The sequence below is a fragment of the Tachysurus vachellii genome, chromosome 6 (genome assembly GCF_030014155.1).
Source record: "Tachysurus vachellii isolate PV-2020 chromosome 6, HZAU_Pvac_v1, whole genome shotgun sequence".
Taxonomy (NCBI): Eukaryota; Metazoa; Chordata; class Actinopteri; order Siluriformes; family Bagridae; genus Tachysurus; species Tachysurus vachellii.
This window is the reverse complement of record NC_083465.1, coordinates 27,505,182-27,531,842: the sequence shown is the minus strand read 5'-3', so window position 1 is coordinate 27,531,842 and position 26,661 is coordinate 27,505,182. Positions and strand designations below refer to the sequence as shown.

Below are 26,661 nucleotides of genomic sequence, written 5' to 3'. Positions count from 1 at the left end.
CACCAGCAGTGTATGTGCATGAATGTCTAAAACTGTTTCCACAGTGTGAGCAGTGATATGGCTTCTATCCTGTGTTTAATGCATTGGTGATTTATACAACAAGTATCATGTGCTTTATTCATCAGTCATAGTAACTGAAAACAGTCAAGAAAATAAACAAGCCAAAAAAACATATGCTGAAGAGATTGGCGCTATATATATCAGCTTAATGAATACAAGTTAAGTTAAGTTAAGTCAAGTTAAACATACAGCTGCCTACAATATAGAGCTCCCAATAAAAGCATTTTTGTTGTATATTTCTCTTATAACAGCACCATCCAATAACTGAATAACTGACCGTCTAGCTTCAGCATCAACATTATTCTTGTAGTCACATAAGTAACATCATATTCAGCATTTCTTAAGGAATATTTTTAAAAAAAAAATGAAGAAAAAAATGACGAAATAACAGTTTCATTTGGAATGCATATTTGGCTATGCTAAGTTTAACATATTTATTTAGTCATTTTTTTAAGGCAAATATAGTTACAAAAAACAGCCTTCTTTCACCTTAGAAATATTGCCAAGCTGAGAAACATCCTGTCTCTATCTGATGCTGAGAAACTAGGTCATGCTTTCATGACCTCTAGACTGGACTATTGTAATGCATTACTAGGTGGTTGTCCTGCATCTTTAATAAATAGGCTACAGTTAGTCCAAAATGCAGCTGCCAGAGTTCTCACTAGGACAAGAAAGTATGACCATATAACCCCAATTCTATCATCTCTACACTGGCTACCTGTTAAGTTTAGAATTCACTACAAACTGCTGCTACGAACATACAGTTCTCTTAACGGTTTAGCGCCCACGTATCTAACTAGTCTTCTAACACGTTACAATCCTTCACGCTCTGTGAGATCACAAAACTCAGGACTTCTGGTAGTTCCCAGAATATCTAAGTCTACTAAAGGCGGTAGAGCGTTTTCTTATTCAGCTCCCAAACTCTGGAACGGTCTTCCTGATAGTGTTCGGGGCTCAGACACACTTTCCCAGTTTAAATGCAGATTAAAAATTCATCTCTTTAGTCAGGCATACACATAACACATCCCATTATATTGTGCACTATTACACTAGACTTGCGCATTTTTATGAACAGCAGATATGTTAATCCCTCTGCACTGCTCTTCTCTTTTTCTACCCATGCCCGAGACATTGTACCTGCTCCGATCGTCTTCCGTGCGATGAAGTTTTTGGACCTCCGCTGAGATGAGGCCGACTCTGTGAGAATCCTGAGACATCTACAGATCTACCAGCTCCAGTTGGATCCTGTGATACTAAGAGGAGATCTGAACTCCATGTGATCCCTACACCAATACAACACTTGTCTGACTGTATATTTGTAATCACACCCTCCAGTGTCACCCATATGAGGATGGTTCCCCTTTGAGTCTGGTTCCTCTCAAGGTTTCTTCCTTTACCAATTAAGGGAGTTTTTCCTTGCCACTGCTGCCTGAGTCACCTCAGACTTGCTCATTGGGGATAAATACATATACATATGTACATACATACATACATACTGTGAACTATATATATTTTGAATTTTTATTATATTAATTCTTTATACTACTCCTTATGTTTACCTTCTGCTCTATGTTTATGTTCTGTAAAGCTGCTTTGAGACAATGTCCATTGTAAAAAGCGCTATACAAATAAACTTGAATTGAATTGAATAATTTGAAGACAGACCATTTTAGTCATAAGAATACTAAGTTACTGAGATTTATATGCATTTGCAAGAATAAACTGAATAAAGAATAAACCTTTGGAATAAACTGGTTTTCTGCAGTAATTCGCCATAAAATGTTATCCGATTGTCATCTAATTCTCAATAATAGACATACACAAGGTGCTTAAGCCGATGACACAAACAATTCAAATTTCTTGTGTCTTTATGTAACACACCCACAGTGCTTTAAATATTCACACTGCTGGAGGAAAAAGTAAGCAAACCCAATTACTTCAATGTAAGCTAGTTTATGTCAGTAGCTTCCACACCTGGTGTCAAATTAATGAAATATGTTTGTGTTGTTTAGAGCTACTTTGATAAAAGACACATCATTTTAAGATTGTTGTTTTTTAGATGCATCAAATGATGTGAACCATGCCTCACAAAAAGGAGCTCTCTGAGCTCAAGACTTACAATTCAGAATAGTTGAAAAGGGATACAACACAATCTCAAAGTGTTTAGAAATGCATCAGTCGAAAGTTAGACAAATTGTCTATAAATGGAGACAGTTTAGTACTGTGGCTACTCTTCCTAGAAGTGAACGCCCAGCCAAGATGACTCCTAAAGCACAACACACAATCTTCAATGAGGTAAAAAAGAACCCTTGAGTTACAGCTACAGGCTTTAATACATCTCTCTTCATGAATCTACCATATGCAAGTCTTTGAACAGGCAGGGTGTCTATGTCAGAACACCACAGAGGAAGCAACTGCTCTCCTGAAAAAACATTGTTGCGTGCCTGACATTTGCTAAAGAGCACTGTAGCTATCCACAATGCTACTGGGAATATTTATACTTAGCAGTATGCATGGTGCTAAAAGGGCACAGCTTTCCAACATCAAAACATCATCCCAACAGTGAAGTATGTTTGAGGGAACATCATGATTTAGGCTTGTTTCACTGCCTCAGGGTCTTAACCACAAAATGAATTCCCAAGTTTACCAAATATGCCTCAGGATAATCTCAGGGTGGCCATTTGCCAGCTGAATCTTAGTAGTAATTGGGTGATGCAGCAAGACAGTGACCCCAAGTATCTAAGTAAATCCACCACAGACTGACTTCAGAAAAACAAAAGTGCTTGCTTGAAGTCCTTGCTGCTAAAGGAGGTTTGACCAACTATTAAATCTAAGGCTTCAGTTACTTTTTCCTCCAGCACTCTCAGTGTTTAATGGATGTGTTCAATAGGGACACAAGAGATTCGAGTTGTTCGTGTTATCAGCTTAAGCACATTGTTTTTGTCTAATGTTGTGACATTGAAGTGATCTTTTTCATAAATCTCAGTAATTTCACAGCAGTTTTCTGTTTGAGGACCTCAATTAAAATGACAGAGTGTCTCCTTTAAGTACACCTGAGGATAAACACACTGTAACAATAGGCCATTTTACAGCATTAGCCAACTAATTACCACCTCATTATCGGAGTCTCCGTTGTGGCACGTAAACGTACAGAACCATCAGGTCCATTAAAGATATGTAAAGTGACTGAAGGGATTGTTCCCTTAGAACAAACCAGGAATCTATTCAATTCAATGTAAAAATCAATTTCAGAGTAAACTTCTGCTACGTCGATGTAACCCGGGTTACTAGTGGTTAATGACCGAGGAAGAGGGAAAAAAATAAAATCTTCGGATTAAACAACAAATTGAAGCAATAAGAGGCTGAAACCATAGATTATGATGTAATCAATTTTTATTAATTACATAATACATAATAGCATATATATCTATTTTACATATGTGTAAAATATTGAAGGTCTCACAATTCTCCAATAATATTCTTACATTGCGAGGTATTCAATCCCTTGCGGCATTATTCGGATTCCACATGTTCAAGATCTTTCTTTCTCTCCGTAACCTCTGATGCAGATGGATGCTTCTCGCTATCCCAGGAGATTAAGTCTTCAAAATCAGAGAAAAATAATGGTTCAGAGAGACACGGATTGTGTGGAGAGTGACATTTTGGAACGTGTATGATCTGGAATTTTCCGGCTCAGCCAATGTACATGTGATGAATGAGTTCCTTGGCCAGGTTTTGTTTCTTCCTGTGATGTTGTCCAGGTTTGTTAAGTCTGCCGTTGAATGCTGCCGGATCCGGATGTGGATTGATCCAAGTGTGAATCCCTCTGATTCGTCTCAACTCTTTCCTGCATTTTCTGTATGCACCTGGGTGGGGTTGGACTGGCGAGCCACCTGTTGAGTGAATTCTCAGAACATCTTATGAGCTTCAATGTGGTTGCCGTCAAACGGTAGGAGTGAAGTTGACAATAACTTTTTTTTCAATTTTTGTCCTAATCCTGGATCAACTGCACATACTGAATCATTTTACATTCAAGGACATTTCCTTTTAGAGACTGAACTGAATTCAAGCACTGATTGAGTTTTTTTTTTGTCATTGGGGAAATGATAAATCTCGAGCTCTTTCATTTCATAGTGAATTAATCTTTCACTGGTTTACTGGTTATCCAGTTTTTTGTTTCATTTTGATGTTATGTTAAACCTGTTGGGAAATTGATTTTGATAAAGTGATTGTAATGCTTTAAGAGTAAAAAAAGGGAAATAGTACAAATTATTGACACGTGAGCATTCCTGTGCTACTGCCTTTCTGTATTTATTTTACTAATTCTTGTGTTTAATACAGTAAATCTTGTTCTTGAATATTGAATGTCTGGGTGTGTTCACTCTTGTTGCTCCATCTCTCTTTCTTGGACAAACCTAGCCTTCTGATTGTCCTGGTCCAATTGAGGAGTTAATGCAAAAAATTTACATGTGCAAAACTAACCATCTAGCTTTGGCATCAAGACCATTTTTGTAAATATAATATTCAAAAGTAATATCATACTTGACATTTCCTAAATAATATAAAAAAACAACAATTTCTTAGTTCTCTTAAACAGTTATTTAACTTACATTATTGTAAATGAGGAAAAATGTTTTTATTGGGATTGCATTTTTGGACTATGATACGTTGAATTAATTAATTGCATATAAATATTATATATAATTAATATAAAAATATTTATTTATTTAATGGTAACTGACAAATATAGTTTTTAATTGTATGGACACCATGTAGTGCACAAAGAAATAAGTCAATTTGAATATTGTATTCATTTAAATTTACATTATTCATTTAAATAAAGAAGGAAAACCTACTAAGTGGAAGTGATCTTTTTCTTAAATCCCAGTAATTTCACAGCAGTCTTCTCAGTGAGAACCTCAACTAAATGTCAGGGTGTCTTTTTTAAGTACAGCTGAGGACAAAGACTCTGTCCAACAACAGGCCATTTCACAGCCATTAGCAATCTATTACCATCATCACCTGAGTATGGGGTGTGGCAGGTACACGTCTAGAACCATCTTGTTATGCAAAGTGACTGGATGGATTGTTCCCTTATCAGGGTATAGAAAGCAAAATATTAGGAATCTAAAATGTAACTCTAAATATATAAGATTTACATTCAAATTATGCTACATCACTATTTCATATTGGCAGAATACAGCCAAACAAAACTATTTCTGGAGACTATGAAGGATTTTCATACATTTTATTTACATTTCCAGCATTTAGAAGACACACTTATCGTGACTTACATGTTATACAAGTGAGCATTTGAGTGTTAAGGGCGTTGCTCAGGGGCCCAGCAATGGCAGCCTGGTGGAACTGAACTCACAACATTCCAATTGCCACAACATACCACTAGGCTACCACATCCCCAACTGAGAAAATACTGTAATGTTTAATGGAAATAAAATGGAGCAAACTCTGGCATTGCTGAACACACTGACATGCAGAAGCAAAATAGATGTGCAAAATACATTAATCCTTTGTTACAATGTAGGTGAATTTGAGTCACTGTACCAGTTGTGATCAACATATATGTTGAATTTGCTAGTACTGTCTGAATCAGCTTTTTAAATAAAGTTTAAATGTCACATTAGTCATATTGTGGTGCATTTATTAAATAAATGCTATGCCAATAAAATGACCAATCTATTTTGTTATAAAAGTACATTTTAGTTTCACTGGGAATAAACCCTATTAAATAAATGTATTACCTGAAATCAGGCAAAATATTGTTATTTTTTCTTTTTTCAGTATATATACTCATCTATATAGGTATTTTAATCTACTGGTATAGATAGCGTTAAGAAGTGACAGAATAAGCAAAAAAAAAGGAAAATTGTCAATTGCAAAGTCACTCACTCACTCACTCACTCATTTTCTACCGCTTATCCGAATTACCTCGGGTCACGGGGAGCCTGTGCCTATCTCAGGCGTCATCGGGCATCAAGGCAGGATACACCCTGGACGAAGTGCCAACCCAACGCAGGGCACACACACACTCTCATTCACTCACGCAAAACACACACTGCGGACAATTTTCCAGAGATGCCAATCAACCTACCATGCATGTCTTTGGACCGGGGGAGGAAACCGGAGTACCCGGTGGAAACCCCCGAGGCACAGGGAGAACATGCAAACTCCACACACACAAGGCGGAGGTGGGAATCGAACCCCCAACCCTGGAGGTGTGAGGCGAACGTGCTAACCACTAAGCCACCGTGCCCCCTTGCAAAGTCACATTAATGTTTAAATATTTATTCATGTTATTAGTAAATGCATGAATTTATTTCATTAAAAAATAAATAAATAAATAAATCTTGTTGAAATGTCACTTATTTTGGTTTTTAATCCAAGTAAATTCACCACAGCCTTGTGTGTGAAGACCCCAACTATGTCACTATATGGCCATAAGAAAAGTTTGACAAACTCAAAAATGGCACTATTATAATAATGCCTAATATAATTATAACGTTCAGCCCGTTTGTTCTGCTTCTGATGCACATTTTGTTGTGCAAGTGACATTGCATTCCTGAATCTTTCACTTAAATACTGAACATATTTACTCACATCAACAGTCCTCCCATCCAAAATTACACTCGCAACAACACAACCAAAGGCAACCTAGGAGTTTAACCAAACATCAAAAAGAATGGAGGGTAGCCAATAGTCTCAAGTCTATTGCAGTTATAAGAGAATGTCAGCATCTAGGACCAATTAGCATTAGACCTTGGGAGTAAGGACCTTATAGCACCAAGAGTCTGATTAAACCTTTCAGTTTGACTGTTACCCATAGGGTGATATGGCGTAGTATGATTTTTGTCAACTCATGATGACTTCAACATTTCCACAATCAGAGAACTTTCACAATGTGATTTCCGGTCTGAATATGCTTTGTGTTGTGCGGGAAAAACAAAGTGTAGTGGGTGAAAAAAAAATGGAGTAAAGTAATTGTACTGACCTGCGTGTCCCTTAGTGACAAATGTTCCTGGCCTGCCTAAACAAAGCTTCGACAGACCCACTAAGGAGTGCATACTATGTTTTGCACGAGTAAGCTGCTATCACAGCAGACAGTATAAATCAAGACTGGTCTTACCTTGGAGTGGGTTGTCCTTCGAAGTCTCAGCATCTTCAAGTTCTTCTACCTAGTCTATTGTTTGAACTTAAGATGAAGGAGTCAGACTTAGACCTTCTTGTCTTTTCAGGGTCCTCACAATGGGAGGCCTTGTTTTTATTTAAAGCAATGTTATAAAAATAAGTGTGTAATATATGTAAATAAAATTACAAAATAAATCTCCACAATACTTAAGCAATGCAAATGTAGTTCAGAAACTAAACATAAGCTTGCCTATAGTAGAATGCACACCCATTATTCAGGATAGTGCACAGGCTCTTGCAAAAGATTGATAGGCCCCTGTGTCTATTAGGAAATGATTTGTTTATGTCATTTTGTGGTTGACTTACTTAAACCTATTGTTGCAAAATTCCAGGAATTTTCAAGGCTGGAAACTTAACGGGAATATATGGGAATTAATCGGAATACATGGAAATAAACTGGGAATTAAAAAAAAAAATGCAGAGTTTTGCCTATGACAATGAACTTAAATGTAGTTAAAAAAAAAATCTTGCAGCATAATTTTGTTTAAAACAACAAGATTTAATGCAATTTAATTTGAATTTGTACCCTGCATTCATAGGTCACTTGCACACAGCACACTATTTACTGGAGTGCCATTGAGGCCACACCACCTGCATGTACTTTCCAAAATTCCCCATATTATGTTCCCATGGAAAGTTTCCAGAAATTTACTGAATCTACTTAAACCTCCTTTGTTCATGCAACACATGTGCCTCTGCAGTGCCTATGTAACGTGTCATATCCAGCACATCAGAGATTTACATCAGCCAGGCTTAGAACATCCTGTAGCTATATGCAGGGTTCCTACAGGTTTCTTCAAGTTAAATTTAAGTCTTTTTAAGACCATTTATATAAAAAATTAATACCTATTTCACGTCCCTACCAGCAAAGAAAAACAAAATCCTTGAGCTTGTGTTCATTTATTTTTCAAATGTGGAATGGTTAAAAGATAAGCCAAGCAGTGTGAAAAATAAAAACATTTCAGTAGGCCACAAGAAAGTTTGCCGAACAATGTTAAGTTGTTTTTTAACATGAGCTAGCTACTTATTCCATGCTGGTAATATGGGGAACTGAGAGACCTCTGAACAATAAACATCGAAAATCAGAAATCAACAATAAATTAAATTAAATTAAGAAACACAGTTGGTGTGGACCCAAAAGCTGTGCACAGATCCACTCTAGTTGCTGGAGGGTCTGCAGCGCTAGCAGCAAGCTGGCTAACATTAGCTCCTGTTGCCGCTTCAGGCACATTAGCAGATAGCTGGCTAACATTAGTTGGTTCCTAGCTGAATCCTTTTTTTGCATATGGTGCAAAACGCCTCAAAAACGTTGTTGTCCACTGGTTTTAACCAATGACGAAAATAGTTTTTATCCAGCCACGCTTCATTAAATTTACATTTCCCCATAACCTCAGAATGAAATTGGTAGCTAGTTAACGTAAAAACAAACTTTAAAAATATAACTGCGTGCGTCAGTCAACCTTTCCTGTGGAATGCTGAGATTTTCATTGATTTCTCGCGCTTCTCCTTTGCTTGTTGTAGTCTATGGCTGTGGTGTCATAGCGCGTGATCTTCCTTTACTGAAGTCATCGCGTGTTCGCAGTATTTTGTACGGTGACCCGGGGCTGCGTTGCGTTCTCAATTATTGGTTCCGCCACTCTTTTATACTACGTCATTTAATCAAAATAATCGTGGTTGACAAATGAAACTTTTGAGGAAAATTACAATATGGAGAAGTTACATACAGCACAATTTTTAAGACCCAGACATCAAAATTCAAGACTTTTTAAAGACTTTTTAAGGGATTATTTCCAAATTAATAAATTCAATGCTTTTAAGACTTTTTAAGACCCCGCAGGAAACCAGTATATGGAACAGCTTGTTCTATTTTCTTCTAGCCATATTCAACATTTAAAATACATATTTCATTTATAGAAAAAAGAATACATAGAAATGTAAATAAAAGCGATCAGAGCTCTCTTGAACTTCTGATAAATAAATCTTATTATCGCATAAATCTTCTTAGTCAGTTGAAATCTTCTAGCTGTCTAGGTACAGCATCTGATCCTCTGCAATCTTGCAGTAGCATTTATGGCAATTGGAATTGTATTTAATTCATATACAATTGTTTCATGTCTGTAACTAAGTTTTCTACTTTCAGAAGTTTTTTTAGCAAACATCAGTTGCTTTTGATCCTCTTTCCTATCCTGTTTAGCTTCTCTACGCCTCCTCCTTTTTACCTTTCTCGTTTGTTTTTGTTTACTTTGCTTTTGGGCAGGAATGTCTCCTAAAGTGTATTTGGGTTGAGTTTTAGCTTTGGGTCGAGGGGAATTCATGAATCCTACAACTCCATTCTCACTTATTCCTAAAACAGGAGACAGAACAGTTCCTCTGGGAGCACCCATGTTTCTAACTGCCTTCTGGGACATTATGTGCCTTTATTATGTGTGATGTGAGTGCCAGTGGTCTATAGTCATTTAGTTTGATGGGGCATCCCTTTTTTGGTACTGGAACCAAACATGATGCTTTAGGTAATTTACCAAGGACAAAAACTCAAATATCTTTGAATGATTCACTAACACATAAGGTACATGATTTACCTAAAAGACTGAAGGCAGATTTGCATCCACTTCATAAATAAAGCAAACCCAATGTAATAATGAGTAATTTAATGAAATAAGTAAAACTAACCTAAACTAATCAGCGCACAGTTAAATTTACAAATAAAAAATTTCAGTTGTTTTTTTATTAATCATATCCCCCTATTGTACAGCTCATGCACACACAGTGCTGTAGGGTAATAAGTTCATCTACTGGCATTCTGGGGGATGGAAAAAAACTGGACAAATCCAGAATGAACCTCACTGTAAAGAACACACAAAGCAAGCCACGCTCAGGATTGCCCCAAGGAGCTTGAATAATTGATACAACCTGCTGCACCTTATTATACCTAATATTAATTAACATTTCAAGCGTTTGTCAACGTACACATGAACTGAAATTTTTGTTGTCAGTGTCTGCATTCTCCACCATTATATGTTTTGCATGGGGAACTTTTGTATAAATCTGCTGATGCCTTTTACAACTTTCTTTGTTTCCTTTAAATGTTCTTAGTTAAATCTCTACAGCACTTTTCATATTGTCATCAGCAATATATTTTTCTCCATTGTGAATAAACTGGTGCTTTTTCAAATGATATGGACATTTTAAACTCTTTCGACGTATGACAGTAATGTGGCTTCATTCATGTGTGAATAAACTGGTGCTTTTTCAAATAAGATGAAGTTGTAAAGCTCTTCATACATAGTGAGCAGTCATATGGCTTCATCCAGTGTGAATGCGCAGGTGCTTTTTCAAAGAATTTGACTGTATAAAACTCTTTCCACAGTGTGAGCAGCTATAGGGCTTCTCTCCAGTGTGAATGCGCAGGTGCTTTTTCAAAGAACTTGACTGTGTAAAACTCTTTCCACAGTGTGAGCAGCTATAGGGCTTCTCTCTAGTGTGAATGCGCTGGTGCTTATTCAAACTACTTGACTGTGTAAAACTCTTTCCACAGTGTGAGCAGCTATAGGGCTTCTCTCCAGTGTGAATGAGCAGGTGCGTTTTCAAATAATCTGATCTTGTAAAACTCTTTCCACAGTGTAAGCAGCTACAGGGCTTCTCTCCAGTGTGAATGCGTTGGTGCTTATTCAAATTACTTGAAAATGTAAAACTCTTTCCACAGTGTGAGCACCTATAGGGCTTTTCTCCAGTGTGAATGCGTTGGTGCTTTTTCAAATTACTTGAAAATGTAAAACTCTTTCCACAGTGTGAGCAGCTATAGGGCTTCTCTCCAGTGTGATTGCGCTGGTGTATTTTCAAAGAACTTAATTCTGTAAAACTCATTACACAGTGTGAGCAGCTATAGGGCTTCTCTCCAGTGTGAATGCGCTGGTGCTTAATCAACTTACTTGAAACTGTAAAACTCTTTCCACAGTGTGAGCAGCTATAGGGCTTCTCTCCAGTGTGAATGCGCTGGTGCTTAATCAAATTACTTGAAACTGTAAAACTCATTCCACAGTGTGAGCAGCTATAGGGCTTCTCTCCAGTGTGAATGCACTGGTGCTTAATCAAACTACCTGAATGTGTAAAACACTTTCCACAGTGTGAGCAGCTATAGGGCTTCTCTCCAGTGTGAATGCGCAGATGATTTCTCAAATAATCTGATGCTGTAAAACTCTTTCCACAGTGTGAGCAGTAATACGGTTTCACTCCAGTGTGAATGCGCTGGTGGTTTTTCAAATAACCTGACGTTGTAAAACTCTTTCCGCAGTGTAAGCAGCTATAGGGCTTCTCTCCAGTGTGAATGCGCTGGTGGTCTTTCAAATAACTTGACGTTGTAAAACTCTTTCCACAGTGTGAGCAGCTATAGGGCTTCTCTCCAGTGTGAATGCGCTGGTGGTCTTTCAAAGAACTTGACGTTGTAAAACTCTTTCCACAGTGTGAGCAGCTATAGGGCTTTTCTCCAGTGTGAATGCGCTGGTGCTTAATCAAATTACTTGAAACTGTAAAACTCATTCCACAGTGTGAGCAGCTATAGGGCTTCTCTCCAGTGTGAATGCGCTGGTGCTTAATCAAACTACCTGAATGTGTAAAACACTTTCCACAGTGTGAGCAGCTATAGGGCTTCTCTCCAGTGTGAATGCGCTGGTGGTCTTTCAAAGAACTTGAATGTGTAAAACTCTTTCCACAGTGTGAGCAGCTATAGAGCTTCTCTTCAGTGTGAATGCGCTGGTGCCTTTTCAAAGAACTTGACACTGTAAAACTCTTTCCACAGTGTGAGCAGCTATAGGGCTTTTCTCCTGTGTGAATGCGCATGTGTATTTTTAGTATAGTCCGAGTTAAAAAACTCTTTCCACACTCTGAGCAGTAATGAATTCTTTTCTTGTCCATTCTGCACAAATCCCTCTGTGGTGATTAATTGTGTGAAGACAGCCAGACTTTCACCCTGATTACGTTTCACTCTGTAGCAGAACAGTAGACAAAACATCTTACATTCATGGTTTTCTGGCCATTTAACAGGCCAATTTAATTTAACTTTGTTTCTTTAGCAACACTATGACAAAACTATCCAGTAACTGAATAACTGACAATCTACCTTCAGCATGAAGACTATTCTTGTAAATATATTCAAAAGTAATATCATACTTGATATTTCCTAAATAATATATAAAAACAACAATTTCTTAGTTCTTCTTAAACAATAAATAATCAATAATATAGATTTAATAATAAATCTTCTTGTAAATAAAGGAAAATGTTTTCATTGGGACTGCATGTTTAGACTATGATAAGTTTAATTAATTAACTGTATATAATATAAATATATTTATATATATATATATTTAAGGGAATCAGGCAAATATAGTTTTCAAAATTATTCATCTACTTAAAGGAGGAAAACTTACCAAGTAGAAATGATCTTTTTCTTAAATCCCAGTAAATTCACAGCAGTCTTCTGAGTGAGAACCTCACAAACTGACAAGCAGAAGCAAATGTGCAAAATACATTAATCGTTTGTTACAATATAGAGGAATTTGAGTCACAGTACCAGTTGTGATCAACATACATGTTGAATTTGCTAGTACTGTCTGAATCAGCTTCTAAAATAAAAGTTTAGATGTCACATTAGTCACATTGTGGTGCATTCATTAAATAAATGCTATGCTTTTTTTTGAAGGTAGAAATAAAGTGGCCAATATAATTTGTTATAAAAGTACATTTCAGTTTCACTGAGAATAAACCTTATTGAATGTATTACCTAAAATCAGGAAAAATAGTTACTTTTTCTTTATTCAGTATATATACACACACCCAACTATACAGGTATTTTTATCTTTTGGTATAGAAAGCATTAAGTAACAGAATAAGCAAAACAATGCAAATTGTCAATTGCAAAGTCACATTAATGTTTAAATATTTATGCATGTTATTAGTAAATGCATAAACATATTTCATTAAAAAAAAAAAAAAAGAAAAAAAAAATCGTGTTTTTAATCCAAGTAAATTCACCGCAGTCTTGTGTGTGAGGACCCCAACTATGTCACTATATACCCATAAGAAAAGTTGAACAAACTCAAAAATGGTGCTCTCCGGTCTGAATATGCTTTGTGTTGTGCTGGAAAAACAAAGTGTAGTGGGTGAAAAGAAATGGAGACAGAACAGTTCCTCCGGGAGCACCTACGTTTCTAACTACCTTCTGGGACATTCATTATGCAATGTGAGTGCCAGTGGTCTATAGTCATTTAGAAATTTAAAAGTATACATCCAATACCAAATCCAAAGATGACTTTTGGAAGAAAGGAATATATATAAAAGCTTGCCTAAAGCTATACCCAGTATGCATTCTATTGTAGGCAAGCTCAGTGCGTGTTATACTCAGTTATTGCTTATTCAGTCTGCATCAGAAAACAAACGCAGACATACACTTGGAGAGTGTTTCTTGCTTTGTTACCATCTTTGCATTTTAATTACTTTTACTTATTCCAATACTGTTTGATTATTTGACAAGGATTTTATTTGTATTCTTCTTTTACTTTACATACATTACACACATTTATCTGTATTACATTGCTTTTAATAAAAACAAGGACTCCCATTGTGAGGACCCTGAAAAGACAAGAAAGTCCAAGTCGGACTCCTTCATCTAAAGATTCAAACAATAGCTTAGGTAGAAGAACTAAGATCCGTCTCGAAAATGTTTTGGAGGGCATTTACACCTGGTCTTTTTACGCACAGAAAACGCATGAAGTGACCAGCTGTAAAAACGCCCTAAAGATTCAAACAATAGATTAGGTAGAAGGGATGTGGAAGCCTAGTGGTTAAAGTGTTGGGCTACCAATCGGAAGGTTGTGAGTTCGATTCCTATGTCCACTGCTGGGCCCCTGAGCAAGGCCCTTAACCCTCAATTGCTCGTTGTATAAAAATGAGATAAAAATGTAAGTCGCTCTGGATACAGCTAAATGCTGTAAATGTAGAATAACTTGAAGAGAATCTTTTGTTAGGAGACCCAGGGACTTCGAAGGACAACCCCGTTCAAGGTAAGTCTAACTCTGATAGTTGATCTTGCGTTTTCAATATTAACCCGTGCAAAATCTAGGACACCTTCATTAGTGGGGTTGTGAAAGGGTTTCCTACAAAATACGAAAACAAGTGTCACTAAGGGACATGTACATCAGTATAATTACGTCATGCCGGCCCCTACGGGGACCTTTGAAAAACAATGCATAGAAAGTCTATGACATTTGTGAAAGGTTCAACTAAATAAGGTATCTGCACAAGGAACTAGAAAGTATCCGATACAAGAGATAGTTGGGGGGAAAAAACTTCCATCCCATAAAATGAGCAATCCACCTGTGATACATTGGGTATCAAAACTGCCAGCTGGCCCTCACCAACAAGGAGGGGCAGAATCGGTATCACACTGGGAGGTGAGATGCATGCCCTAACTCCCAAAAGTATTAAAGATTTGTGTAGATCTCTGGGAAAGGATGTTGTCATCCGAGTGGACGATAGCATGCAAGCCCCTCCAGAACATTCAGGCTCAAGCTGGATAGTTAGTATATGGCACAAAGGTAAGGAACTTAACCTTCCATTACCACCAGGGACTGGGAAAAGATCCACAGGTGACGTGTCACAAGTAAGTTTAGGAGACACATCTATTGCGGGGAAAAAGTACAGGACGAGGCAAAACTCCCATGGCCCAAGAATTGGTAGATGCTCTTAGAAAAAAGGAGAATTAGTGTGAGACAGTTGCTCTCAGACAAGGATGAAATAGATTCAGTAAGGTCACAGCCGTGGGATGAGCCTCAGACAAGTGGTCTCTACCCCCTTCTACCCCAACAGAAAGATCCCACTAAGGTAACATCCAACCAAGAACTAGAATAAAAACAAGGCAAAGAAGATCAACTTCTAGGGATAGGAGAAACTCAAACAGCAGGGGAGCAGAGAATAAAAATAAATCATAAGGTGTGTGTTAACTTCAGCCGTGTTGAACCAAATGAAGAAGCCTAACACTACATTAAAAAGGCTAAAAAAAAAATTCACTGACCTGAAGCTGGGAAAAATGCTACACCTGGCCACTAGAGAAACAGTGGATGAGACTGACGTGAATGAAAAGGCCAAAATAGACCTAATCGAAATGAAGTGTGAAACAATGCAGGAATTCCCATGACATGTAATCTCAGACCTCACTGACCTAAACAATTCCTACATAGGAGGTCTAAGAGATATATTAACAGAAAGACAAAATTCAATCCGACACGCCGCATCCCCAAGCTCAGCCTGACTCTGGGTCAGAAGACGATGCAAGGCCCTTAAGCCCACATAGTTAAAAAATTTCTCGGGGGAAGAAGACATCCCTGAGACATCAGGTGTAGTGGATGAAATCCTAAAGGAAATAGGACTAAGGAAAAAGAAACCTATTGTAAATAGAAAGACTAGAACGGCTAAACCAGTTACTGACCCTATTAAGTTCCAAATACATGCAGGAACCAAACTAAGAGGAAAAGTCTCATAGAAGGCTAATCAACTGCTCAAGGCAGGACAAATGCACCAACAGAATTGATAAACCAGATGTTAGTGCACAAAACAGGGCCAGAATGGAACACTGAATTAATAACAACATAAAAATGAACTAATCCTCTGAAACCCTCACAAAAAAGAAAAAGCAAGGTTCAAGAAAACAATACAGGAACATGGCCTAACCATTTTCCTAACAAAAGAAATAGACAAAGATACAGGAAGACAAGCTATTCAAAAAATGCCAGGAGAAATACATGAGGAAGGGAAAGTCAAAGGCCTGAACTCCTTTCTCTTAATGGGACCAGAAACCCCCATGAGCTTAATCCTCAGTGAAGAAATAAAATATGATAGAAAATCGGCCCTGATAAAAGAGAAAGGAGGAGAGAAGGACAATGAGTAAAGATCAGCCCTTCGTACAGAAAGGGAAACAGAACTCAAAACCGTGAATATCATCCCAGACAGGCCAAAACTAACCATAACATAATGGAAATGAGGCCTCCTCAAGAGGAAACTCACAATACTGCCCCAGACAGGACACATCCTCTTAGAGGCCATATAAACCAACCCCACATGGCAAACTTCCTGCTAAGTCTGATGGGAGAAAGAGTAGTGATTACATTGATCCAGAAAAATGGAACAAAATGACCCCTAAAAAACAAAACAGAATATTAAGAACAAAGGAAAAGGAAGCTCCAAAACTTCGACTAAGAAACTGCAAGTAATTAAGAACCGCTAAGAAGAGTAAGACTCCGGTAGGGTACTAAGAGATGCCCTCGATAAAGAAGGTATCCAGGAAGAGGGAGGTCAACTAAAAACTAGAAAAGGACATATGGAATTCAGAATTGACACAGGAACTGATGTATCCACAATATCCCAAAAGGAGACTGGAAATCTGAAACCAATGGGGAAGAAATACAGTGATGCCTCGAGATACGAGTTTAATTCGTTCCGTGACCTTGCTCGTATCTCAAATTGCTCGTATCTCAAAACAATTTTTCCCGTTTAAATGAATTGAAATCCCATTAATCCGTTCCAGCTTGCAAAATTCCACTCCAGGTGTTTTGTTTGTGTTTTGAATATGAAAAAATGTACAGTACCTGTATTTATAAATGACAAATATTGTATAAAAACATACAGTAATAAAAGAGTATGTTAAAAAAAAACTGGTTTTACTTTACGGAAGATGCGCATGGAGGTTGAGGGAGGATTAAACAGGAGGAATTTTGTCTCGTACGTACACTTTCGCTTTCGTTCACTTACTTGCTACTGTACAGTCTTAATACTACTTTACACTTAAATGGAACTTAACTAAACTTCACTAAAATTAACGAACTTAAATCAAGCATCGTGTTAGTTCTGGCAGGTCACGTCGTCAAGCGTGCATCAGCTGTTAATCAGCTGTCCACAACACGCACCAATCCGGTTACGACATCCATATTACCCGACAATTTAAATTCGAATTCATAGAGCTGCGCTACACTTTGCTGCGATTTAAACTCCCTCCTCTAACCCCGACTCCACCATGCCGGGACCCGTGTTCGTTGTACCAGTTTACATCATAAATCTCCACATATTTTTTTCTCTCTCTCTCTCTAATTATTTATTTATCAGGCCATTCATTTATTACTTTCCAAAAACGCGTAAGCAAGCATATCTAATACTATGCATGATTAGTGGTTCTGTTATACAGGGGTCTATTCTATTTTCTAGTCGCTGCTCTCCCAGCTCTGTCCATGCATGCATACGGACAGGCGCGTGGATTCTTGCCCAGAACAGAACCATACCGCCAACACTAACTGTATGCATATCATCTAATAAATTCTCACTTGACAAAGTGGTCCTGACAGAAATGAAATTCTCTTAACTGAACTTAATTGCTACAATTTCTGTTTTCTTTACATTAATTTTGCTTAATTTTCTTCATCGCTTTTCTCTTCACTTGTTTTTGCCTTTTTTGTCAGTCTTTCCTCACTAACATCTGCCGGTCGTTTTAATAAAAACCTGTCCGGTCGGCATATCAGATGCGGTGTAGTCGCACAAGTTAAGTTTTTTTAACGGATCCAACGCTTAAAACGGATACGAAAATTACGGATCCGCAGACGGTCGGCACCTCACGCAGCGCATTTGCGACTCTCCATAGGAAATGAATGACTTCCGGTTTATCGGCCGTTGTTTGACGTGTGCAGTGGAAAGGCAGCTTTAACCAAGTGAGACGCGGGAAACTGAGGCGGGGGAAACAGAGCACACGTGCTTGTTGGGGATCTTTGTTGCGGTGGCTCAGATGCTCGTATCTCAAGCCAAAAATTTGGTCGAATCACAGCTCGTATCTCAAAAAATTCGTATGTCAAAGCACTCGTATCTCGAGGCATCACTGTACCTAATAGAGGCATATGATGGTGAAATAAAAGAAAAAGAGAATCAGAATCAGAAAGGTCTTTATTGCCAAGTACGTTTTCACATACGAGGAATTTTTTCTAGTACAGGAGCTCCACAGTGTAAACATATAGCAATAGTAAGACATGAACACAAATAATAGACAGTTGTATGTGCAAATTGAAATAAGTGTGCAAATTAAAGTAAAGATGTGCAAATTCAAATATAGATGTGCAAAATAAAATATAAATGCGTACTTGTAGACAATGTAAGAATAGGTTTTGTTCTGTGTATGTTAGGTGTTCATCAGATGGATTGCCTGAGGGAAGAAACTGTTCCTATATCTGGTCGTTTTTGTGCTCAGGGCACTGTAGCGTCGGCCAGATGGCAACAGTTCAAATAGTAAGTGTGCTGGATGTGAAGGGTCCAGAGTGATTTTCTTTGCCCTTTTGCTCACTCTGGAGAAGTACAGGTCTTGGCATGTAGGGAGAGTTGTGCCAATGATTCGCTCAGCAGTCCGGACCACCCTCTGTAGTCTCCTGAGGTCGGATTGGGTGGCTGAGCTAAACCAAACAGTCACTGAAGTGCAGAGGATGGATTCGATGATAGCAGTGTAGAACTGTTTCAGCAGATCCTGTGGCAGGTTGAACTTCTTCAGCTGGCGAAGGACCTCTGCTGAGCCTTTTTCACAATGGAGTCAATGTGAATGTCCCACTTCAGGTCCTGGGAGATTGTGGTTCCCAGGAATCTGAATGACTCCACTGCTGTCACAATGCTGTCCATGATGGTGAGTGGGGGGAGAGCAGGGGGGTTTCTCCTGAAGTCCATGATCATCTCCACTGTCTTGAGCGTGTTCAGCTCCAGGTTGTTAAGGCTGCACCAGACAGCCAGCCGTTCAACCTCCAGTCTGTAAGCAGACTCGTCACCGTCCTGGATGAGGCCGATCAGTGTGGTGTCGTCTGCAAACTTCAGGAGCTTGACAGAGGGGTCATGAGAGGTGAAGTCATTCGTGTACAGAGAGAAGAGCAGTGGGGAGAGAACACAGCCCTGGGGGGCACCAGTGCTGATGGTGCAGGTGCTGGATTTGAGTTTCCCCAGTCGCATTAGCTGCTGCCTGTCTGTGAGAAAGCTGGTGATCCACTGACAGACAGAGGAGGGCATGGAGAGCTGGGTTACTTTGGGCTGAAGGAGTGATGGGATGATGGTGTTGAAAGCAGAGCTGAAGTCCACAAACAGGATCCTCACATAAGTCCCTGGTCTGTCCAGATGCTGCAGAACATAATGCAGTCCCATATTGACTGCATCATTCACAGACCTGTTTGCCCTGTAGGCAAACTGCAGAGGGTCCAGTAAGGGTCCAGTAATGTCCTTCAGATAAGCCAGAACCAGTCTTTCAAATGATTTCATGACCACAGATGTTAGGGCCACAGATCTGTAGTCATTTAGTCCGGTAATTTTGGGTTTCTTTGGGACGGGGATGATGGTGGAGCTTTTGAAGCATGAGGGTACTTCACACAGCTCCAGTGACGTGTTGAATATCCGAGTAAAGATGGGGGCCAGTTGATCAGCACAGGTTTTCAGACAGGCTTGTGAAACACTGTCTGGGCCGGGTGCCTTTCTCCTTTTGTTCTTCTTAAAGACCTGACACACCTCATCTTCGCTGACCTGAATTTTAGGTGTGTTGGAGTCAGGGGTTACAGGAGGTGAAAATTGGGCTTTTTCAAACCTACAGTAGAACTCGTTCAGGTCGTCTGCCAGTTGTTGATTCACCACAGTGCTGGGGGATGGTGTTGTGTAGTGGGTGATGGCTTTCAGACCTTTCCACACTGAAGCTGAGTCATTAGAGGCAAACTGAGCCCGTAGCTTTCCAGAATAGTTTCTCTTTGCTACTCTGATCTCCCTTTCCAGTGTGTATTTGGCCTGTTTGTACAAGACCCTATCCCCATTCTTGTGAGCATCCACTTTGGCCTGACGGAGCTGGCTGAGTTTTGCAGTGAACCATGGTTTATCGTTGTTGTAGGTTAAGTGAGTCCTGGTAGGAAATCCTCACAGAAACTAATATATGATGTTACAGTCTCTGTGAGCTCATCCAGGTCGGTGGCAGCATCTTCAAAAACAGTCCAATCAGTGAGCGAGAAACAAGCTTGTAAATCCTGCTCCGCTTCCTTAGTCCATCTTTTTACAGTCCTTAATACAGGTTTAGCTGTTTTCAGTTTCTGCCTGTAGGTCGGTATGAGATGAACTAAGCAGTGATCAGAAAGTCCCAGAGCTGCCCGTGGGACAGAGTGATATGCATCCTTTATTGTTGTGTAGCAGTGATCCAGTGTGTTACTGTCTCTGGTGGGACATGTAATATGCTGTCTGTATTTAGGCAATTCACGTGAGAGAATCGCTTTATTAAAGTCCCCAAGAATTATTACTACAGAGTCCGGGTGTTGTTGCTCACTCTCTATGATCAGATCAGCGAGTGTCTGTAGTGCCGAGCTCATGTGCGCTTGCGGTGGAATGTAAACACTCACCAGAATGAACGAGCAAAACTCCCGCGGCGAATAGAACGGTTTGCAGTTAATGAAGAATGTTTCAAGATCTGGACAGCACATCTTCTTTAACACAGTTACATCAGAACACCACCTTTGATTGATGTAAAAACACGTCCCGCCGCCGCGCAATTTCCCCGTTGTTTCTGCATCGCGGTCCGCTCTAAAGAGCTGAAAGCCCGGCAGACTTAACTTCAGCCAGGTTTCCGTGAAACAGAGAAAAGCAGAGTTCGAAAAATCCTTATTTTTCCGGGTGAGCAGAAGGAGTTCGTCCGTTTTGTTGGGTAGAGAGCGGAGATTCGCCAGGTGGATGCTTGGCAGCGGTGTTCTTAAACCGTGCTGTCTAAGTTTCACTAAAGCGCCGGCACGTTTTCCCCGTCTGCGCTTCTTGAAGCGCTTAAACAGCGCAGCCGCTCCGCCAACTACTATATGCAGCAAAACGTCAGAGAGAGGTGTATGATCTAGAAGGAATTGAGGTCATAAAAGCCCAAGAAAACCCCTTAGCCCTAAAAAAATGTGAAACATGTAAAGGGCAATACCAAAATAGATCAGGAAAAAGAGATAGAAAGAATTCTTAAAGAAACTAACCTTGACAAAAGAGAGATTAGAAAAATTACTAAAAAAAAAAAAAAAAAATACAAAGGGATATACAGTAAATTCAAAAATGACTGCGGCCTAATGGGCCCTGAACATACTGCTACCATAATAGGAGGAACCCCAAGTCATCAATGACAATACCCTATTAACAAAAGAAGCTATAGAGTCCATAGGACAAACACTTAAAGACTTAGAAAAGCAAGGAGTAATCAAAAAAGTCAAAGGCGCACCTACAAATGCACCCATACAAGCGGTAGCAAAACCAGATGGAGGCTGGAGGTTAGTAACTACAAGGCTTTAAATAAAGTGACAGTACCTGATACTAGATACTTAATAAACGCACACAACACCACAAATGGATTAAGAACAGGAAAATTCCTATCAAAAATAGACTTAGCCAATGGATTTTGGTCACATCCCATTGATGAAGAATCGCAGGGTAAAACCGCCTTCACCTGGGAACAGAACCAATATGTATAAACCAGACTTCCACAGGGATTCATAAATAGCCCAAATCTATTTAAGGCAGCAATTAGGGCTGTGCAAAATGGATAAAATAATCATATGTGATTTTCTGAATGAATATCGTGATTTTGGCAATTGTTTTTGCTTTTTCAAAGATGCTTTTTCTAAATGTATTCAGTGCACAAGTGCATAACAAAACATTTCACAATGAAATAACATAGTATTAATAGTTTAATAAACAAAACTGTAGTAAAATTGTCTTTAAAACAGACAACATAAAATAAATTAAGATTAACTAAACTAAATTCCAGTCATAATAAATAAACTTGCAAACCGTTGTTCAGTGCACACATTTCACAATGAAATAACATACTGTACAGTAGTACTAACTGCTTGATAAACAAAACTGTAATAAATTGTCTTAAAAACAGACAACATGAAATAAATTAAGATTAACTAACCTAAACTCCAGTCATAGCAATAAATAAAAACAGAAATCAAACAGAAATCAAAACCAAAAAACAGATTGCTCTCTTAAAGGTTTTTTGCAAGAAAAACCAGCATGTCCACCATTTCTGGTTTTAAGCATGAACGGTGACATGTCACCACACTCTCCACAGTACTAAACACTCTCTCTGAAGGTGAGCTGGTGGCAGTAATACAAAGATATTTTTGTGCAAGCCTGCTCATTCTTGGAAAATTTATCTGATGGAGTCCACCATTTCAGAGGATCTTCCTCACTATCAATGGATGGAGAAAGCAGGTAGCTGTTTAACTCAGAGGCTATGGCTTCTTCAATTCGCAGAGCTGCTGGCATGGCTGATGTCGTTTTGAAGAAGCTTCCTAAGGACTCCCGTGCTTTTTTTCCTGGTGGAGGTAGATTGATGTCAGGATTCTCTCTGCATGTGTTACTCACAGATTCAGATGTATCTTTTGACATACAGAACAGAAAGAAAAGATTAAAAAGCCATATAAAAGAGTGTTTATCTAAGGAGATGACAGTTTCCTCCAGATTACATAAATTAACTCACCTTGTGTGAACTCATTTCCATGTCAGACATGACCCTGGCCTTAATGTTTGGAAGTTTATCCTCATCAGTGTAACTGGTTTTGATCTGGGATCCAAAAATGTTGTTGTATCCAGAAGCTCTTGGGTAGTTTCATCCTCATAATGTTTGTTGATGTAGCTCAGAATTTTTGATTTTATAGTCTTTGTCAAGTCAGTATCTTCATCCTCAACTGCAAGAATCTTGGTGTTCAGCAGGTGAAGAACCGGTTTCATATACGACACACACTGATGTAGTTTTCACTGGAAAGGGCATCCATGAACTCCTGAAGTGGACCTAATGCCTTACTTACAGATTCTAGAACATCTGTGTCTTGCCATTGGGGCACTAGGTGTCTTGTTTTACGGTCAGCTGAAAGGACGTGAGACAATGCCCTCTGTTGCTCCAAAACCCTGTCTATCATTTGTTGCATTGAGCCCCATCTTGTTGGGCATGATGTTATGAGGGCATGTTGGGGAAGCTGGAGTTCTTCCTGGGCTTCGGCTAACATCTTTTTTTTTCCAACTGTGGGAAAAATGTCCCACTAGCTTTTTGCACAAGCCGTTGGCACGGGAAATGCAAGGTTCATCCTTGATTGCAATTTCTAAAAAATAAAAAAATTGAAAAACATGATGGATGTGTATTTCATTCATTTAAATATAAAATTATTGAGTAACACTTTACAATAAGGTGCTATTTGTTAACAACTAGTTAATACATTAGCTAAAATGAACTGACAATGAACAATACTAATATAGTATTAATGTTAGTTCATGTTAATTTTAGCATTTATTAATACATTTATTAAAATCAAACGTTGTCATTGTTAACATTAGTTAATGCACCATGAACTAACATGAATAGCTGTATTGACATGAACTAACATTAACAAGAATGAATAAATGCTGGAAAAAATTGTTTATTGTTAGCTAATGTATTAGTATTTGTGGCGACGTATATGCAAATTCATTCTCCGTCAGTAGGAGGCGCTTAGAGCGGGACAGAGAGCTTTTTTCTTGGTAACGCTGTATACAAAGCAATGCTCAGCTGCTTTATCAGGCATTACATGCAAAATAAAAAGAAAATGACATCCAAAAATTTCTGAGGACAGTCGGTTTTTCTTCAGAAATAACTCCACAAATAATTCAATGTAAGGAAAACACTGCAATTTACTACTGTTAACAAATAGTACCTTATTGTAAAGTGTTACCAACTACGGTACAAGTTGAAAATACTATTACAAAACATTATAATGCGTTTTCATATTAAACATCTTTGCGCGATTTGTTTCTTAATAAAAAAAAGTATGCCCTACAAAGTGCCCTAATGTAAAGTATACATTACTTAATGTAAAGTAGAATAAATGAATAATAAAATTTAACTTACGAATTGCCAAATGCAGTCTGTGTCCGAAGCCCTGCAATCGTGTCCAGTTGTTCAAAGTGACAGCCTTCACTATATTAGTTCCATTGTCTGTGGTGATAGACATTTGTTGCTCTTCACAAAGTCCCCATGATGCTAAAGCTTCTTTTAACCCTTCAGATATATTTTCTCCAGTGTGATCTTCTGGGAAGAATGTTGTTTGCAAACATCGACTTTTCATTTCAAAGTTGTCATTAATATAGTGTCATTAATAAACTCATGTACGGCTCCATCGTTCTGCTGGACCACATATCTGTGGTCGTGGTGTAGTATTTCACCTGCTTGAGCTCGTATTCAACGCCCGCCTTACATTTCGGGAATAGCAAATCGTGTGAAATGAGTGCGAGATGGCAGATGGTATCTTTTGTCGAGTGTTTGTATTAGTCTTCGGAAGCCGTCTTTAATGACAATGTGCGCAGGCATCATATCTTTGCATATATGATAGGTGACCACGTCAGTAATTTCTTTGTGCCGCTTTGATCCATGGCGCTTGCAAATGCTTGAACAACAGATACTTGATCAATCTGTTCGGGCTGGCTTTGATGTGTGCTTTTGTTTGTTTCGATGGACTTTGTCGACATGCATTGATCATGCAGTTTTTTTATGGTGCTGTTTTAAGTGTTGGAACAGATTTGTAGTATTGCTCCATTTAGTTGGAATAATCATTTCACAAGTCTTGCAAATTACCTTGCTCTGTGACACATCCTCTCTCCTGAATCCAAAATACTCCCAAACGACGGACGTTGAATTTCTCTTTGGCACCAAATCATTTTTATTTTGACCTGCATCCATATTTTATGTTCTTTCCTCCCGCTCGCCTATTCGGTTCTTCCGCTCCGCTTCGTTGTGGTTAACATCTTTCTCCCACTCAGCTGAGCTGTAATTTGCGCGGTGCGCTGCGTGAGCTCTGATTGGTTAACATCTTAATAGATAAAATTGCAGCCTTGTGTGGTTTAGATATCGCACATGCTTAAAATTGCGATTTTTTTGCGATTGCGATTAATTGCACAGCCCTAGCAGCAATGATCGAAATCCTAAAAGATGTGCCTAATTCAGTTGTGTATATTGATGACATCCTAATCATGACAGAGACAGAGGAAGAGCACTTCCAAATACTTGAAGTAACGAAAAGGCTAGAAAAGGTTTAAAAACCTCTCTAAAGAAAATGGAAATAGGAAAAAGTGAAGTAGAATTCCTAGGATTTACAATAAGAGGAACAGGTAAATCCCTACCAGAAACAATGAGACAACATTTAGAGAAATGGCAAGAAGTAAAACCTACCACGGTGAAAAATCTTCAAAGCCTATTGGGAGCTCTCAACTATGTGAGACAGTTAATTCCAGGACATAGTAATCAGGCAAAACCCCTGTACAAAAAGTCTTCCTCAAGATCATTAAAATGGAAAGAGATCAATGAGAAACTAAAGGAATCCTTATTACAAATGACTTTAGACTCAGTACAACTAGTCAGACGAGATGAAGAAACAGATCTAGTAGTCTGTCAACACGGACACCGAGATCAAAGTAGTACTTTACAATGAAGGAGGTAAAATACCAGTCAGTTTTTACTCTAAGAAAAACAACTGAAACATGAGCCAAACAGTGCTATAGACATTTTAATGATTATAGCTAAGCTCTTGATTTCACACAAGACATTTGCTAAAACAGAGCAAATAATTGAAGCGGACACAGTAGAATCAGGAGGATTAACTACAGAAAGAATCTTATCAAAAACAAAGAGAAAGTCCGTCAGTTTACCTGAGGAAAGTTGGGAGTGATTTTACATGACATACAACTAAAATACCGGGTGAGGAAGGAGTCAAAGAAAGAAAAATGAACCCCATGTAGACAGGAAAACCCAATACCCCTTTTCCACCAAAAAGAACCGGGTGCTGGTTCAGTGCTAGTGCTGGTTCAAAGTTGGTTCCACTGGCGAACCTTCTAAGAACCGGCTTGCCTTTCCATCGGCTAGAGAGCCATCACAGAGCCGGGTCTGACTTCACAGCAACGTTAGCGCAGCACCAGCAAACACAAACACAACATCAACAATGGCAGATGTTGCTTTACTGTTAATGCTCATGACTTTGTGAACCTACATTGGCATCCAAACACGGCGAATCCAACGTGTACGTGCAGCTCTATGTAATATGTATAAAAGGAGGTTGTAATTGAGAAAGTACATAACATTATTTTATCATTAACACAGAAAAAATTTTAGCCTTAGCATGTAGCTACCTACTATCATGTGTGCTGATCATTTATCATATTGTGGTAAAGTAAAAGTGTATTAAACATTAGTATACTTAAGGTACATTATCAAATGTGCTAACAGTAGCCCCGCCCACAGCCCCTAACACAAGCGGTTCTTAAGTCTAGCCCAGCAACGTTTTGGTGCTACTTAAGAACCACTTTCCTGGT

At 38.6% G+C, this 26,661-nt stretch overlaps 1 long non-coding RNA gene and 1 pseudogene across 1 annotated transcript; both read right to left on the bottom strand.

The window, feature by feature from the left end:
* LOC132847659 (zinc finger protein 850-like) overlaps window positions 1-26,661 on the bottom strand; it is a 182,406-nt pseudogene that overhangs the window by 85,805 nt on the left and 69,940 nt on the right.
* Window positions 22,252-25,527, bottom strand: LOC132847681 (uncharacterized). Its single transcript, XR_009648655.1, has 3 exons — window positions 24,209-25,527; window positions 22,808-23,426; window positions 22,252-22,706 (listed from the first exon to the last, which is right to left on the bottom strand). It is a non-coding gene; the product is annotated as an uncharacterized LOC132847681 (long non-coding RNA).